This window comes from Beta vulgaris, chromosome 1, assembly GCF_026745355.1.
Source record: "Beta vulgaris subsp. vulgaris cultivar EL10 chromosome 1, EL10.2, whole genome shotgun sequence".
Classification (NCBI taxonomy): domain Eukaryota; kingdom Viridiplantae; phylum Streptophyta; class Magnoliopsida; order Caryophyllales; family Amaranthaceae; genus Beta; species Beta vulgaris.
This window is the reverse complement of record NC_079202.1, coordinates 46,359,020-46,377,824: the sequence shown is the minus strand read 5'-3', so window position 1 is coordinate 46,377,824 and position 18,805 is coordinate 46,359,020. Positions and strand designations below refer to the sequence as shown.

The window sequence follows — 18,805 nt, the reverse complement described above, 5'->3', positions numbered from 1 at the left end:
CAGAAATTAAACAAATCAAGGCAAAATATCATATAAACAGAACAACTCAAGGCTTAAATGAACATGTTTTAACAGATCAAGTGAAAATATCATATAAACAGCACTAATGAAGGGTAAAATCAACATATATATACAGATCAAGGCAAAATATCATATAAACAGAACAACTCAAGGCTTAAATGAACATGTTTTAACAGATCAAGTGAAAATATCATATAAACAGCACTAATGAAGGGTAAAATCAACATATATATACAGATCAAGGCAAAATATCATATAAACAGAACAACTCAAGGCTTAAATTAACATGTTTTAACAGATCAAGTGAAAATATCATATAAACAGCACTAATGAAGGGTAAAATCAACATATATATACAGATCAAGGCAAAATATCATATAAACAGAACAACTCAAGGCTTAAATTAACATGTTTTAACAGATCAAGTGAAAATATCATATAAACAGAACAACTCAAGGCAAAATAAACAGAAATTAAACAAATCAAGGCAAAATAAACAGAAATTAAACAAATCAAGGCAAAATAAACAAGTTTATAAACAGATCAGGCATAAACAACATGCGTATAAACAAATCGAGGCTAAAACATGAAAAAAACACAAAAACCTAAACATGCAATCTAATCAAACGCAACCCCACAGGCAAAGCAAGTTAAAAAAACTTCCTAAAATTTTAAAAACAAAGATTTAAGTTAAGGAGTGGACCGATCTGAGTCAAAATTTGAAAGGGGACTCTCCGAAACCATTTCGAGATGGTTTTTATACCAAGAGAGGTAAGCTCGCCATGATTTAAAGCCTTCCGGAGGTGGATCTTCCAATTTTTCAGGTTTTTTGCCCTCAAATACACCACCAAATTGAAGATCTGTGGTTTTCTTGAAGGCGCGCCACAAGACCAACAAAACGAACCAAAATCCAACGATTTTTTTGCAACCCTAGAATTTTTAGCCTCCGCATCTAACTCGTCCATCAAATCAAAGAGCCGTTTCTTTGATTTCGGAGTAAACTCATCCATGAAATACCCAAAATCACTCAAAATACCGAAGAAACAGGGGACTCGTTTCTGAAATCACTCCAAAATGACAAAATCTAGGTTTATAATGATCGCAGAAAAGAGTAGATAATTAATCTACTGTTTTTTTCAACAATTTTGGAGTAAAAAACCCTAGATCTGAGGGTTTGAAGAAGAAGAAGAGAGAGGAAAGTGACAGTCAGAAGGAGAGAGAGAGTCAGAAGGAGAGAGAAGAAAATGACGGAAGTTATGAGATTAGGGTTTTGGAGGAGTAGTTATAGGGGGTTGGGGTAGGGTTAAATGGAGGGAGTGGGGTAATAAATTGAGTTAGGTGGGTTGGGTAGGTTTAGGGAATTTGATTAAGTGGGCTAATTTTTTGGGCTGAACTTTTGGATGTTTGTTTTATTATCATTTGTAGTAATGTTGGCAAATGTAGCAAATAAATTGAGACACCTCTAAATGGCAAAATGTAGCAAATAAAAAAAGACGGAGGGAGTACCTAGAACTTGCTTGTTGAATAAAAGAGCCCTATTAAAGTATAGAGCATTTTGGCCACTCTGCATCTGTCAGAAGTCAGATCTAAGCGAGGGAACCAAAAGAATGATGAGTGATTTTATTATTTTACTGAGATACTATGGTATTACACTACACCAATTTGTTATTTATTTCATCACCCTCCCGTAAAGAAAGGCTTTTTCTTCGGTGGTGGGGGAGATGAGTGGATGACTTGATAGAAAGAGATGGTGTTGCCCTGAAGCAAGATCACATTTAACTCCACATCATGAACAGATTATATTTAGCAATTTACAGGCTAGCCAGCCTGCCTGTGCAGAGGGTGCATCATGCAATTTTCAGCGTTTCAACCGATCTAATTCATACTAGTTGACATGCATTATTTAAGAATTAGTGACCTTTTAGTTTATTGAATTGGTTAAATGTCGCAAGTGTATGTTCCCATAAAGTTCAACTAGGGGTGCGTTCTATTCAACTTATTGGACCTGAACTTATTGGAACTTATCTGAACTGAACTTATTGAACCTGAACTGAACTTATTGGAACTTATTAAACCTGATTGGACCTGATTCAACTTATTGGACCTGATTGAACCTGATTGGAACTTATTGGACCTGATTGAACCTGATTGACCTTATTGGACCTTATTGGAACTTATTGACCCTGATTGAAACTTATTAGACCTTATTGGACCTGATTGAAACTTATTAGACCTTATTGAACCTGATTGAAACTTATTTGACCTTATTAGACAAAAACATTGACCATGAATAACATAAATATTACCACTAACGTAAATACTACCCCTCAAATTTTTTTATGGAATAATAATTATTATAATTCGTCCTTTAAAAAATAATGATTATTAATTATCTCTTATGATAATTAATTTAACAAAAAAATTACTATTTATATATTTGCCTATACATAACTTTCATCACTAATATATCTAATAGTGTTGTTTTAATTTTATAAAACACTAGTAGAAAATCAAAAAATTAATAATCATTATTATTATTGTTAACCTTAATTATTACTCCATCCGTTTCCTAAAAATCTTTCCTCTTTCCGTTTAAGGGTGTTTCTAATAATAACATAATCCGCTAATAGTGATATGAAATTATGAATAACAAAATAGTGGACAATAATACAAATGTTTATTAAACATTGACTATTTGGATCTTATTGGACCTTATTAGACCTGATTGGAACTTATTGGACCTTATTAGACCTGATTGGAACTTATTGCACCTGATTGGAACTTATTGTACCTGATTGGAACTTATTGCACCTGATTGGACCTTATTGGAACTTATTGCACTTATTAGACCTTATTGCAACTTATCTGAACTTATCTGAACTTATTGGACCTGAAACTTAATTTTTTAAGTTGAACAGAACGCACCCTAGGTAGTATGAAAACGGAAAATGGGTAGAAAATGAATTTACAAGAAAATTTTATCTATGAAGAAACTTTCTTCCGAAGATATGCAACTTCAATGAAGATTCCAAGTAACATAAAGTTTTAATGATGGGGTACGAGAAGTTTTATATTACCAAAGAGTACGTACATAGTTGTTTGATTGAGTATGAGGAATCATAAAATCTTATAGCAAGTCTAGATTAAGTATGTGAATTACTTGATCATTTTGCTAAAGATAGAACTTCCTATAAAATACTATTTTTCATGCATGTTCATATTAACCACACAATTTTATCGTTTTCAACTTCTTCTAAATTTTCAGTTCTCATATTTTTTTCATGTCAACGAACTAAACCGACACTAGTTAATATGTCGTGATTTTTGTTTTTTTGTTTTTAGCTAGACCTTTGTTTTGCTCAAGTGCAAGACATTACTTTATACAATTGTTTTTAGATATTAATTATTACACCATAATTTATGGTATAACAACTCATAAATCACCATTTCTTTTATTAAAAAACTCAAAAGATATGAAATAAATGACAAATGACATCAGATTTATCATGATAATTTTGTATATTTTATGTCATTATTGTTGAAATCTATGTCATTATACACGTATGAGGTTTTAATTACGTCGTATAAGTCATAGTGTAAAATATTACTCCCAATATGTACTCTATTTTCTTTCCTAATTACCTAATATGATATAGAGAACGTATTGTGTCGGACTCGTCCGACCATAATCTTTGGTCGGACGACTTTCAGGTGGTTCCATTTTTTTTCAGTTAGTCTTAATTTTTTTTCAGGTAGTCTTAATTTTTTTTCAGGTAGTCTTCATTTTTTTCCAGGTAGTCTTCATTTTGTTTTCAGTTAGTCTTCTTTTTTTTCCAGTTGGTTTTTGTACTTCAGTTAGACTTACTTTGGGTTTCAGTTGGTCTTTATTCTTTTTCAGGTAGTCTTCATTTTTTTCAGGTAGTCTTCATTTTTTTTCAGGTAGTCTTCATTTTGTTTTCAGTTAGTCTTCTTTTTTTTTCAGTTGGTTTTTGTACTTCAGTTAGACTTATTTGGGTTTCAGTTGGTCTTTATTCTTTTTCAGGTAGTCTTCATTTTTTTTTTGGTAGTCTTCATTTTTAGGTAGTCTTCATTTTTTTCAGGTAGTCCAACTGAAAGAAAACAAAGTCCAACTGAAAGAAAACAAAGTCCAACTGAAAGAAAACAAAATCCAACTGAAAAGAAAACAAAACACCAACCTCTGTTTTCTCTCACTTTCTCCTTCTTCTTCATTCCTCTTCTGCCAGCTTAACAAAATTGTGAGACACTACCCCTAAATTGCAGAAGAGATGTTGTATTAATAATGACAACAAAATCTTCAACTGCACTTATTGTTTTCAAATGAGACGCCTGCCGCATTACAATCGATCTCAAATCGACTACTTTCCTCATTCTCCTTTAATCTCCCCGCTAATGGATAAAATGGCACTAAAACTCTACTTAAAGACTCCTTCAAAATTTGCGTGTCAAAACTTTTTGACGCATTATTCACCTCTTGTGGAGTATTAATAATGACAACAAAATCTTCAGCTGCACTTATTGTTATCGTAACTTCACCTCTTCTCAAGCTCTTGGTGGTCATCAAAACGCTCATAAACGTGAAAGATCTTCTGTTAGTTACTTTGATTATGGAGAAGCTTCTGTTTCCGGTGTTTCCGGTGGTGGTGATGGTGGTGGTTGTGGTGGTGGGTTTTATGTGGGAATGGTCACAGTATATTAGCTGCTTTACTGTGGAGAAGTGCTGATAAGTCCACTGATCTGAGCAAAAAAGCTGCAATAACTTCTTTCTACATGCTCATCTGGAAGCTGTTTTACGCAGAATATTTGCTTATACCACTTGTAAGGTGAATTATGGAGCATGATGAAGATGATTTTGTTAGTAACAGTGAAGATATGGGATGATTTTAATCTTTGGGGAAGGGTATCAGTGAAATGAAATATTCGAGATTTTTAGCTGGATTGTGCATGTATATTATAGTACTGGGCTCAGCCCGTCTGACGAGAATATTGGGTCAGACGATATGACCCAATACTTTCACTATGATATGTATATATATATATATATGGTCGTGAGTAAGAGATTAATTAAACAGGGGTAGGACCTGTAACATGTGAATTTACCAACATTTATAAGATCTTATTAGACCTCAAATGTGGAAAAAAAGATAGGTTTCTTCTATAGAAAGTAGTTGCGACTTGCGCGTGGGCATCGTTGAAAGTTGGAAGTTTTTCTACACAAGATTTCTTGATTCAAGTTAAGGTTACATGATGGGAATGACAGTCTACCTGAGGCTCATGAGTCATGTCTTGTATATGAGATTTATCATTACCACTCAAAAGTGGGATTCCAGTGCACATGTAAATTAGAGTAGAAGTCTAAAAGAGATGCCCTTAGGTACTTATAGGTCTAAAGGTGAAAATATTGGAACACGATCAGTTCGAGATAGAAAGTAAAAACTTTGATCTGTCACACCCACATTGTATTGCATAGAAAAGTATTATGGTATATTGATAATATTATATTCTGGAATAGCATAAGCACCAGAAAAGAGTACATGACACTGCAAAAACAAAATCGCAATTCCTTTGCCTGTATCCCCAAATCATATTTCTAGTTACAATTGCTATTATATGGTACGGTGAGGAAGTTTGAAACTAATATGATCTATTAAAAGTGTAATTAAAGATGTCTATAATATTATTAATGTCCTTACATTATGAACTTCTCCTATAATCATAATAACAAAACTTTTTTAAGGGGATCATAATAACAACACTTTTTTTAGGGATCATAATTATAATACTTTTGAAGGAGGCTTGCATTGCTTTGAATTTCAAAATGATAATATTTCTTTACTTTCATGTTCTTCTTCAAAAAACTTTTACCTCATATTTGTATGTTAGGCAGTGGTCGATTCAAAGTGATATAAAAGTGGGTGTAAATTTTTGTTTTTTGTTCGGCTGCAGCTTGTCAAAAGAGAAAATTGGCGGAATATCTTATTAAGTGCATAATTTTGATATTTGGATAAAGCTGTGGGGTTCAATAAGTGATACCGACGCGTCTAATCCTAATTCCTATCTAGCTTTGAGAAAACTTAGGAAGTGTCATTTACATTAGTCCTCGAGTATAACCCAACTTTTTTTTTTTTACATCGGAAGGAAGTATAACCCAACTTTTTTTTTTTAACATCGGAAGGAAGTATAACCCAACTTTTAAAAGAAACCTAAATATAGAAATTCAAAGTCAAAAAGAAAATATCATGCAATCAATATGGTATTAGATAGTAGTCTTACCTAAAAACTAATTATGCATACCAAAGGAGCCATACAGTTTAAGAGCAAAAGAGAAGTTAGATTATTTTTATCATTAACTGAGATGAACAATATATTGAAATTGTTTTGATTACTGTAGAGCACCAAGGTGGCATATCATGCTGTTAGGATGTAATCCAACCTTTTCTTTACTTGTATTTTGCTTGAAACCTTTTATAAAAAAAGAAGGGGCAGGTCAACGAATTGTTATGCTAGTAGAAAAATTTGACAGAAACCCCTCTCAAAATAAAATAGTTACAGAAAAAGAGAAATAAGGAAAAAAAAAAAAAAAAAAGCAGTCGCCCACCGTGGGGCTCGAACCCACGACCACAAGGTTAAGAGCCTTGCGCTCTACCAACTGAGCTAGACGGGCTTTGTTGTTAATTTTGCTGAGGTTAGCTAACTACTTAAATTTGTTTCGTCCACCAACGCCTATTGTTTTAAACTAGCTATCTCTCTATTTAAAAAAAAAAAAAGAAATCAGCTATCTCTAAAAACACATGTCATCTTTTAAAGCATCCTTAACAATAAAAAAATAATTTATAATTTTTTTTTTTTGCATAATCATGAACTTTTGGATATCCAAACAATTCATGTGAATCAAACAACAATGACATGCATAAAAAAGGAAAGTTTGAAACACTTCCAAAACAAACAACTTTGGAGGATATTATGAAGAAATTCTTCCAAGATGCATTGTTTTTGAGGTATGTTGGGAAAAAAAATTAAAGAAATTCACAACTCTAATGCCCGTTATGGAGCTGACGCAGACAAGTCAAAACACGACAAGTGTTGTAAATCGCGATATTGCTGATTCAAAAAATAAAACTTTTTCAATTTTGAAGTGTTTATATCTCAAAATATATATTTCAACAAAAGAAATACCAATACTTTTTTTCATTATCTAGAAATACACTTTCATTTTCACATACTTTTATCATATTTTCATATTTTCAAAAAGTACGACACTACTACAAATATGGGCAAAAGTATCACCTTTGAGAGACATCTTTAATGACATGGGTGATTATTTAGCCAAAAAAACCTAATTTGTTCTATAGGTGGTCTGTTATGACATGATAAATGAGACCTCTCCTTTAAAAAGGTGGTCTTTTTGAACCTTGTCAAAAAATTTAATATTAAAGAAACCACTTATTCCTATTAAGTGGTCATTTTGATTTTATATTTTTTAATTTTTTTTTCATATATTCCTGTACGTAATTTCAGGTATATAATAACTAATATTACTAATTACTAATAATTAAAAAAAAAATCAACACACCCACATCTATATCCACTAAAAGTTAGTTACCTCTTATATCTCTATTTTAAAAAAGTAAAACCCTAAATATACTATTCTTTAATTACTTAACTTACCTTTAATTTACTTACTCCATCATTTTAATTTGCATTGAAAGCCAGTAAAACAAAAAAAGCCAAAAGCGTGCGTCATCTTCCTCAGCAAACACGCACTACCGATAGAACAGTACTGCACCACCCGCCTGAAAATTGCGCCAAAATTCAATCGTCGGAAACCATCGCGTAACCTTGCCGGCCAATTCGTCTGCCAGTGGAGTCGGGTTTGTCGTCCAATTACGTCTTCGCCGATCTCTTGATTTCGTCTGCCAGGGGAGTCTTGTTCGATTACCACCACCACGCCCCAGCGACGCCACCACGCCATAGCAACGTAATTCGTCCGCCAGTATCCAGGTATTAAACTAGTTGAACCCAATTCATCTCGCCCTCCAATTTGTTTATTTAGGGTAATTGAAATATATATGTTTTGATCGAAATTCTTGTTTAATTTGTTTATAGATTTTCATTATAAATTAAATTGTATCCTGAATTAAAAAATATTTACATATACAACATGAAAAGATTCCAAGAGCTGTGATGATAATTACTCTGCTATCGATTAACACATCTAATTTGTTTTAAGAAAATAACAGTAAGTAACCACTCAACAACTCATCTCTTAGAAGTTAAAGTTATGTTCTATCATCCATGATAAGTGTTTGAACTAATATGGAAAAAATATAGTAAAGTTTTAGAGAGTAATGCGAGTATCTCAAGGCATGAACCCTGTCTACTCTTCGCCGTTTCAATAAAACAATTACGAGTTGTGGTAGGGGAGACTGCTGTGAGAGCTTATAACATTAACAGGAAGAGCACCAGATTTACAAAGGCGGCAGTGATACATTGGTAATTTCACTATTATTACAATAAGTTCACATCAGTAATAATAATCCTATGATTTGTCTGTTATTAAGTAAAGATACATTGGTCAAGTACTGGAGTCCCTTGAACAACCAGTCACAACTCCTAGGTCACCTTGCAGTCTCCTTTCTGTCGTTAGGAATTCACGAAGGAGTATTGATAAGTTAAAATTACAGAATAACCAAACTGAGAAGAGGATATCTTGTTTAAAGTTTAGGTTATTATTATATTGAACTGTGTTTTATATTGCTTTCTAGCACGTGTTTTTTTTTGGATGAGAAAGACTAAAGATATGGATTGTTGAGTGCAACTTCTTATTTCGTAATCATGTAAATACATGTTTATCTGCACATGTGATATGTAGAAATGGATCGTAGTTGGATTACCACGACAAAACCCGGTGACCCGATGTATATTGCTGGAGTGAAGGAATTTATAAATTTTGCTGTGAAGAATGGTGGAGGAAATGATAGATTTCCTTGTCCTTGTTTTATGTGCCATAATTTGTTGCATAAGAGAGTTGATGAGATACTAAATCATTTGAGTAAATGGGCCTTTGATAGAACATACACCCGTTGGATTTTTCATGGTGAAGCTAAGGAAAAAACTCTATTTATGGATGATGTTAGTGAAGGTTATGATAGTAATGAGGTGATAGGTTGGAGGACATGATACATGTTGTTGAGGAAAATTTTGATGGTAATCCTGCTATGTTTGAGACCTTGTTAAGTGATTCTGAGAAGCCTTTGTACAACGGTTGCACCAAGTACACAAGATTATCATCTGTACTCAAGTTGTATAACTTGAAAGTAGGTGGTGGTTGGAGTGATGCAAGTTTTACTCTGTTACTTGAAGCGGTGAAAGACATGCTTCCAGAGGATAATGTTCTTCCAGGTTGTACTTATGAGGCAAAAAAGATATTATCTACTATGGGATTGCGCTACGAGAAGATCCATGCTTGCCCTAATGATTGCATTCTATATCGTAATGAGTATGAATCATTAGACGATTGTCCCGTGTGCAATACATCACGATATAAGAAAAAGGTAGGAATACCGGCTAAGGTTTTATGGTATTTCCCAATAATACCAAGGTTTCGACGTATGTTTTCAAATCCAGGGGATGCAGAGAAGTTAACATGGCATCATAATGGTCGTACGAAGGATGGGTTAATGAGACACCCAGCTGATTCCCCGCAGTGGAGGTTTATTGATGAAACGTTTCCTGATTTTAAGAAAGATGAACGTAACCTACGCCTTGCACTATCTACAGATGGTATGAACCCATTCGGCTCCCTTAGTAGCACATATAGTACTTGGCCAGTTATTTTGGTTACTTATAACTTGTCTCCTTCCTTGTGCATGAAAAAAAAGTACATGATGTTATCATTGCTAATTTCTGGACCAAAACAGCCTGGAAATGACATTGACATTTACTTGCAACCTCTTATTGATGATTTGAAGATTCTGTGGGAGAGAGGTGTTGAGGTTTTTGATGCACATCGCCAGGAAAAGTTCAATTTGAGGGCAATGTTATTCTGCACTATTCAAGATTATCCAGCATATGGAAATCTTTCGGGGTATACCGTGAAAGGGAAGGCACCTTGTCCCTATGCGAGGATGGTTTCAAGGGAATACGACTAAAAGCATCAAAAAAAGAATGTTTTTTTGGACATCGTCCATTTTTGCCATTTGATCATATTTATCGATGGAGAAAGAAGGCATTTGATGGGAAACAAATGTTTGAAAGACGTCCAAAGGTGTCAACGAGTGAAGATGTGTTTGCAAAGATAAAAGATATGCAGATCACATTTGGGAAAGGAAACAAAAAAGAACTGCCAACACAGGGCTATAAGAAGTGTTCTAATTTGTGGAGCTTGCCTTATTGGAGACTCTTGTTTGTTAGACATTCTTTAGATATAATGCATATCGAAAAGAATGTATGTGATAGTCTTATTGGTACCTTACTGAATATCCCTGGAAAGACAAAGGACGCCCTAATGCTAGAGATGACTTGAAGGAAATGAATATTAGAACTGAACTTCATCCCATTTTGAAAGGATCTAGAAATTTTTTACCCCCAGCTGCTTATACACTGTCAAGAAAGGAGAAAATTCAGTTTTGTGAGTGTTTGGCTGGAGTGAAAGTGCTCAGGGTTACTCTTCAAACTTCAGTAGTCTTGTTTCTATGCAAAACTTGAAACTTATGGGCCTAAAATCTCATGATTGCCATGTTTTAATGCAACAATTGTTACCAGTGGCAATTCGTGGTATTCTGCCTAAAAATGTTCGAGTTGTCATAGCTAGGTTATGTTCTTTTTTTAATGCAATCTACAGCAAAGTCATTGATCCTAAAGACTTGGATGATTTAGAAAGTCAAATTGTTGTGATTTTGTGCCAATTGGAAATGTACTTCCCTCCATCATTTTTTGATGTCATGATTCATCTGACCGTACATTTAGTGAGAGAGGTTAGATTTTGTGGGCCGGTGTATTTAAGAAATCAATACCCTTTCGAGAGACAAATGAAAACATATAAGGGTTATGTGAAGAATCATAGGCGGCCCGAAGGTTGTATAGCTGAACGAGCCCTATATGAGGATGTTATGGCATTTTGTAGTGAGTACCTAGGAGTGTGAAGATGATAGGGCTTCCCACATCTCGTCATAGTGACAGAATGGACGGAAAGGGCACCATTGGTCATAAACAAGTTGACTTATCTTATGACAAGTGGATTTCGGCACACACCTATGTTCTGCATAATGTGGAAGAAGTTGCACCTTATGTTAAGCAACACATGACTTACTTGAGACAAAAAATCGAAAGGCCCATGAAAGTCTCTAGCAAATGAACATAAGAATTCATTCAGTGCTTGGTTCAAGAAACAAGTAATGGAAGAACTCAAAAATTCAAAAAAAGACATTTCTGATCGACTTAAGAGTTTAGCCTATGGACCGAATTTCAATGCCTCTTTATACTCTGGATTTGCCATTAATGGTTGTACATTTTACACAAGAGACCAAGATGAACATAGCACCATGCAGAATAGTGGAGTAACTTTGGAAGCCGAAGCTTTGCATTTTGCTAGTGTTAAAGATAAGCATCCCGTTTATTATAAAATGCGTTATTATGGTGTCATTGAAGAGATATGTGAGCTGCATTATAATGGTTTCTCCGTTCCTCTTTTTGGTTGCAAGTGGGTTGACAACAACACTGGTGTTCTTATTGATGACTTAGGATTTACTGTAGTCAATCTTAACAAAAGGATGAAAGATTGTGACGAACTTCTTTATGTTTGTTTGTGTTTAAGAAATGAAAGTGAAAATGATTTAATTTGCTTACATGATATATGGAGAAGAAAGAGAGATAAACTTTTTTTTTTGAGTAAGGGTGTTGTTAATTAAACAAGCTCTTTTACTTTTTATTTTTTTAATTATAAGTCGGAAGCTGAATATTTCACCGGCCCTAGCTACAATTATACCTTAAATATTAAAAGCACACACAATTACGAAGAAGTTATCTTAATTGTCACTCAGCCTAGAATCCATCAATTTCTTTATTTGATAGACACACATTTGACATTAGAGAGTAAGTGAAAAAGCCTACTAAGGTCATGTTCCGTGAAGATAAATTTAATATATAATAAGTTCAGTTAAAGTCATTGGGATTGCTAGCTCCTCTTCTACATCAGAGGTCATTCATGATCACATTCTTGATCAAGGCGTAAGGATCAAGCCCCTTGGAGGTATGTTACGTTTAATTCAATAGAATCAGAAGCGATGATTGGAAATCAGTGGCTCCTTAGATGGTTTAGAGATATCCAAAATGTTAATGGGGATTGTGCGGCTCAATGGAGGCAGCCATGGATTACCATCTATGGTGTCCCACTATCTGCATGGAGCTATGAAAATTTCTCTAGAATAGAAAAATATATGATATAATATTTTATGTGGAGTACTCGAGAATGGACTATGCAATATATAGACTGTTTTTTCCAAATAAATAATCCACCTCATCTTTGCTTTGGAGGAAAGAAAATTCAAGATTTTTGTCACTGAAAAATGCATATCATATGGAAGTCATAAACCAACCATTCCATTAGATAACGATAACCATGTGAAGGGCAATAATTGGAATAAAGATTCATCAGATAGCTCCTCTTTCTCTGATGAAGATGAACAACCAGTGGGAAGTCCGATAGTCAATCTTTTCTCATCATCTGAAAATGAATTGGCTGGAAATACAATAAACCTGGGCGCTAGTGACACCATAAATTCTCTTGATAACATCATCTTGGAAACACAAAAAAAAACAGCTAAGCCATCTCCCCATCGAAATGCCAAAAGCCGCCAAAATACCCCTCCTTTTTCTAAAACCCCTCTTAACTCCCCACCAACAGTCAATTTTTCCTCTCATGGGCCATCCATACAATTTGAGCCCAACCTCCCAACCCTAGACAACTTAAAAATTGTCTCATCGCCGCCAAATCTTCTATCCCTTTTAAGCCTAATAGAAAAGTTCGACTAAATCTTATCCCTTCGAGAAACTCGAATGAGTCATTTCAGAACTTTATTATAAGAATCCAACCATTAACATATCCAACTCCTTCATCCCACTTTATAAAAAGCCCAGCTCCAAAAATCAATCTTCCTCCTCCTCTATTTCAGGTCCATCAGTACCACCAGGGTTTGAAAAATTCATCCCCTCCCCGTTTAAAGTCCATCATGAGAATAAAAGACTCAAAAAATTTCAGAAGAGAAAAAAAAAACACCGCTTTCCATCACCTTCCATTGAAACCACTCCCCCACCTAACCCTCCTTCTAGCCCCCTTGAAAGGTCTTATGATGCAATTGCCTCTGAACTCATTGAACTGGGCCTTAAAATGGGAAGGAAATTCAATAGGCCCTAATCTGATTTACATGGCAAAATCAGAGGTATATTAACACGTCAGACCCTGGACTCTTTCGGTCAGTGATGAACCCAATTCTCTCAGTAAGCATATGTCGATGATTCTTTCGTGGAAAATTAGAGGAGTGGGAGCCCGGATTAAGCGTAGAGTTCTCAGGAACCTGGAGAGAAATTGTTGAATACTTCTCTAACTCACAGTACCCTTGCTTAATAGCTGGGGATTTCAATGAAATTGTATATGAAAAAGATCATGGCAGCCAAGCCATTGATCCCACAAATTCATCGCTTTTTAAGGACTTTATCGCTGATTTACATCTAATTGAAATCACCCCATCTGAAGGATGGTTCACTTGGTTTCGTGGAACCTTGATGAGCAAGCTTGATATAACCTTCGTACAAGCGGAATGGATAACTAAATTCCCCTCGATAAATACTTCAATTCTCAAAAGAAGTATATTTGATCACTGCCCTCTCATAATTAGATCCATGAATATTGATTGGGGGCTTAGGCCCTTTTGTTTTTAAGATACATGGCTCTCGCATCTGGGATGTATGGAAACCATTAAAAGCACTTGGAGTAAGTTGGGAAGGATGTCTTTTATGGGGAAATTGAAGAGCATGAAAACTGATCTAAAAATGTTGAATGTTCATAGCTTTGGTAACATTGACTCAAAGATTTTGACCCTTGAATCAGAAATTCAGGAATGGGAAGATTTAGCAAACTCTCGATCCCTGAATGCAGAAGAAGCGAAGAAAAGGTATGTTGTACAATTGGAACTTTGGAGTTGGCTCAAGAAGAAGGAGATTTTTTGAGCTCAGAATTCTCGTGTTCAATGTCTCGAACATGGTGACAAGAACACCAAATTTTTTCATACTTCTGCATCCATTCGAAGAAACAGAAATAATATTTCTTCTCTAGAAATTGGAGGATCAACAAGTAGTGAATCCAGATGAAATCAGAAGGGCAACGATAGAGTATTACTCGAATTTTTTCAAGGAAGAATCCTTTCACAGACCGACTTTCCATGGATTAGATTTCACGAAACTCTCTGAACAACAGGCAAATTACCTTACTAAACAAGTTTCCAATCTGGAGATAAATAATGCAGTGGCATCTTGCAATCCCTCGAAATCACCAAGGTCGGACGACTTCAATTTCAGATTCATCAAATCATCTTGGGAGATTATAAAAGTTGATGTTTACTCCATCATACAGGAATTATGGTTGATGGGGAATCTCCCTAAAGGAAGCAATGTTGCTTATTGCGCTAATAGCAAAGTCTGAAAATCCTAGGGGCTTTAAAGATTACATGCCAATTAGCATGGTTGGCTGTATCTATAAGATCATTGCCAAGATTTTGACTCATAGGCTCAAAAGAGTGATGAATCACTTGGTTGAGCCTCATCAATCTTCCTTTATTGAAGGAAGAAATATACTAGATAGTGTTTTGATTGCAGATGAATTATTGGAGTCTTGTAAAAGCTTCAAACTTCCGGCGGTCCTTCTAAAGCTGGACTTTCACAAGGCTTTTGATTGCATCTCTTGTTCTTTCTTGTATTAGACCTTGGAGCAAATGGGCTTTCCCCCCAATGGTTAGTTTGGATTTCCTCTTGTGTATCCTCGACGACAGTCTCTATTCTTCCTAATGGCTCTCCCACAAAACCTTTCAAGCTAGAAAGGGGCCTCCGCCAAGGAGACTCACTTTCGCCTTTTCTGTTTGTCTTAGTGGTGGACATACTGAATCTCTTGATAGAAAAAGAAACAAATTTGAACTTGTGGTATGGGATTGAAGTGTGCAAAAATGGACCAATAATTCTTTCTCACCTGCAATTTGCAGATGACACGGTCTAATTTTCTTCCCCTGACCCTCAATCTCTTCACAACATAAGAAAGGTTCTAATTTTATTTCAATTGGCTTCGGGCCTTCAGATCAATTTTCACAAAACGGTGATACTAGGAGTTAATGTGGAAGAAAGCAGACTGGGAGTCCTTGCCCGACATCTTGGCTGCAAGGTAGGAAGCTTTTCCCTCACCTACCTTGGTCTCCTTATTGGAGGAAACCTTTCTAGATTGGCATCCTGGGATATCTTGATTGAAAAGATGAACAAAAAACTTGCAGGCTGGAAGAGTAAACTGTTATCTATAGGCGGTAGACTCACCTTGATCAAGGCATGTATCTCTCTCGAACCTTCCTATCTATTACATGTCTCTCTACCCTATACCCCAAGGGGTTATTCAAAAAATAATATTCATTCAACGCCTTTTCCTCTAGAATGGAGGGATGGACAAAAGGGCCCTTATCCTTATACAATGGGGAGTTATTCAACTTCCAAAAATAATGGTTGGTTAAAATGTTTGTAACTTATTTCTCCAAAACCTCGGGTTATTGTTCAAGTGGGTTTGGATATTTTTACAAGAACCTAAATCTCTATGGAGGCAAACTATTCAGGCAAAGTATCATTATCCCACCTCCTTTAGAATGACAGTTTTAAATCTCTTGCCAAAAAAGGGTCAATGGAAAAGTATCTGCAACCACATATAAAATCACCATGGTGCCGAGAGCTTTTGGAGTCCGGTTCAAAGAAAAAATTAGGGAATAAGGAAGACTCTCTTTTCTGGCATGATATATGGCTCCTTGAGGGAACCATTAAACTCAGTTTCCATAGGCTATTTCGTATTGTGGTCTTTCCCCTTGCCTCTGTGGCTTCCATGGGGTATGGGTAAATTCCAAATGGGAATGGAGAATCCCATAAGAATGCCCCTTCCGCCCAAGACTCCTTTTACAACAAGCTATCCTTGTTAAAGACAAAAAAGACTTGTGGATATGGCTCCCAAATAACTCCGAATCCTTCACTATGAAATCCTTCTATCTGAAGCTATCAAAGAAATCGGAGTCTTTGCTCAAAGATGTCTCTCTAAAGTTATGGAAAGGCTTAGTCCCCTTTCGAATAGAGGTTTTCTCATGGTTAGTATTATTAGAGAAAATCAACACAAAAAAGAAACTTGCAACTCACAATATCATACCAATCTCTGATGTCTACTGCTCCCTCTGCCTTGAAAAGCCGGAAGATGTTACTCATCTATTTCTTCATTGTCCCTTTGCTCAATCCATCTGGAATTGGTGTTGTGACCTTTGGAATATCTCATGGGTATGACCGAAAACTATTGAGATGGCCTTCGCTCAATGGAACTACCCAAGCAAAAACAAATTTTTTTAGGAAAGTTTGGCTAGCATCATTCCAAGTGATTCTCTGGTCACTTTGGAAGGAAATAAATGCCAGAATCTTCAGCAACTCAGCAAGCTCGATTCAAGAGGTTGAAATGATGGTCCTTCTCCGTTTGTGCTGGTGGATCAAAGGGTGGAAGGAAGCCTTCCATACTCTCCCGAGGAAGTAATGAGAAACACAAGGTATCTTTAATGGAAGGGTCCCCATCCAAAAAATTCTTGCAGATTATCTCTCATCAAGGACGCCACGAATATTCCCAAGCTTCTTAGCAGGTTGAAGTTTCATTGATCCCCTCCCAAAAGAGGTCAGTAATTGGAGGAACTCTTCTTAATGAGAACAACGAGATTTTCTGTCTCTTTTCAGGACCAATTCCCCCAATGGATCTCAACTCAGCAGGTGCTAGCAATTCACAGAGCAACTCAAATATCTATCAATTGTGAACAATATAAAAATCATCCAATTGAAATCTAATCAAGATCGTAGATGGCAGTACAATGGTTCTCTACCTCCACTGGTGGCCCCCTAAATTTGACCCTGATCTTGAACTTCATCAGATCCGCTTGAAGCAGGGGCCCCAATCTCTCAACTTCGTATAAAGGTCAAAACTCTCACCCAGTTGTTGATCTAATAGCAAATTAGGGGTTTTTTTGCAATTCAGAATTTGTAGTTTGGAAGCAACCAAATGTTTAGCTGCGTTGTTCTGATTTTGCTTTCTTTGATTGTAATGTCTGATTGTAAGGTGTGGACCTGAATGGCCCTGATGAGCTGTACCCCTCCTTTATTAATGAGAAACTAAGCCTTAACGATAAAAAAAAAAGATAAGTCAGTTAAACAAAAATCAGTATATTATATAAGAAAAACAATAGAGATAGTAAAAATAACTTCAATCCAACAAAAACAAGTTCAAATTCAATTAAAAACAAGTTTAATTCAGCAAAAAGTAAACTAAGTAAAAATAATAAGTTCAGTTCAATAAGCATTAGCTGAAGTGAACAAAGCCTAAGTAACCACATTTAGCAAAAATAAATTTCTGTAAAAGATAAGTTTGGTTATAAGTCCAGTTCAGCAAAAATCAGTATATTATAAAAGAAAAAACAATACAGAGTCTGTAAAAATAAGTTCTATTCAACAAAAATAAGTTCAATTTAACAAAAAGAATTTAAAAAATTCAACAAAAGTAAATTAAGTAATAATAATAAGTTCAATTCAATAAGAATTAGCTGAAGTAAACAAGACCTAAGACTTAATTATAACTTGTTTTTCCCGGTTTATTTTCAGTTCAGTTCAATTCAATTCAATTCAGTTGCAATTAGTTTAATTCAGTTCAGTTCAACTCCAATTATCATTTCTATAAGTTGTAGTTTAATTCATTTCAGTTCAATTCAGTTTAATTCAGTTTAAATTGTTTCATATCAAAGAGAACATACCCTAAATATTTACTAGAATTTTTTTGCACACGATGCGTGCTTGAATTTTTTTCAAAACAGAAACTTGATTTTCTTCGGCATAAGAGTCAAAATTTAAATATTAGACATATGAAGTAATTGTCTTTAGTTGCAAAATTTGATTGCTTTAGTTTCTATCACTTAAGAGTTAAGTCTCTCACCAATCTTTTTGTTTTTACTTTTCAAAGTTAAATTCTATGAACAAAATAGAAATTTTATTGAATTTATTTATGATTTCTAATATTATAATTTTTTAGTTGATTTTTGAATTAAGTACGGTACTTCGTAAAGAAAGTGGACACTTTGATTTCAAGTCAATTTTTTCATAAAAAAGTAGTTTTTAAGTGAATTTTTATGTTTTTATAAAGTTTTCTCATTTTAGTGATTTGCATAACGTAAATTATGCAATTTTTTTAGTTGACTTGTGAGTGATTGTTATATTATATATTTTGTATTTTTGTTTGAAGCCCCCTTTGATTTGTAAGTGAATTTTTAATTTAGAATGGGAAGAGGGTAACATAGTCTCTTCATTCAGGGACACCGTAGCTCCCACTCCCTTATTATATAACAGAGATATTTTACATTTCAATTCTTGAATGATATTTTACATAAACCTTTTTACCTTGATAATTAATCGCTATTATATAATACAAAAAGATAGGTCCAAATATATGTAAAAG

At 34.8% G+C, this 18,805-nt stretch overlaps 1 non-coding gene across 1 annotated transcript; it reads right to left on the bottom strand.

Annotated features, from left to right (window-relative positions):
• Nucleotides 1–6,630: 6,630 nt before the first annotated feature.
• Nucleotides 6,631–6,703, bottom strand: TRNAK-CUU (transfer RNA lysine (anticodon CUU)). Its single transcript has one exon. It is a non-coding gene; the product is annotated as a tRNA-Lys (tRNA).
• Nucleotides 6,704–18,805: the final 12,102 nt, after the last annotated feature.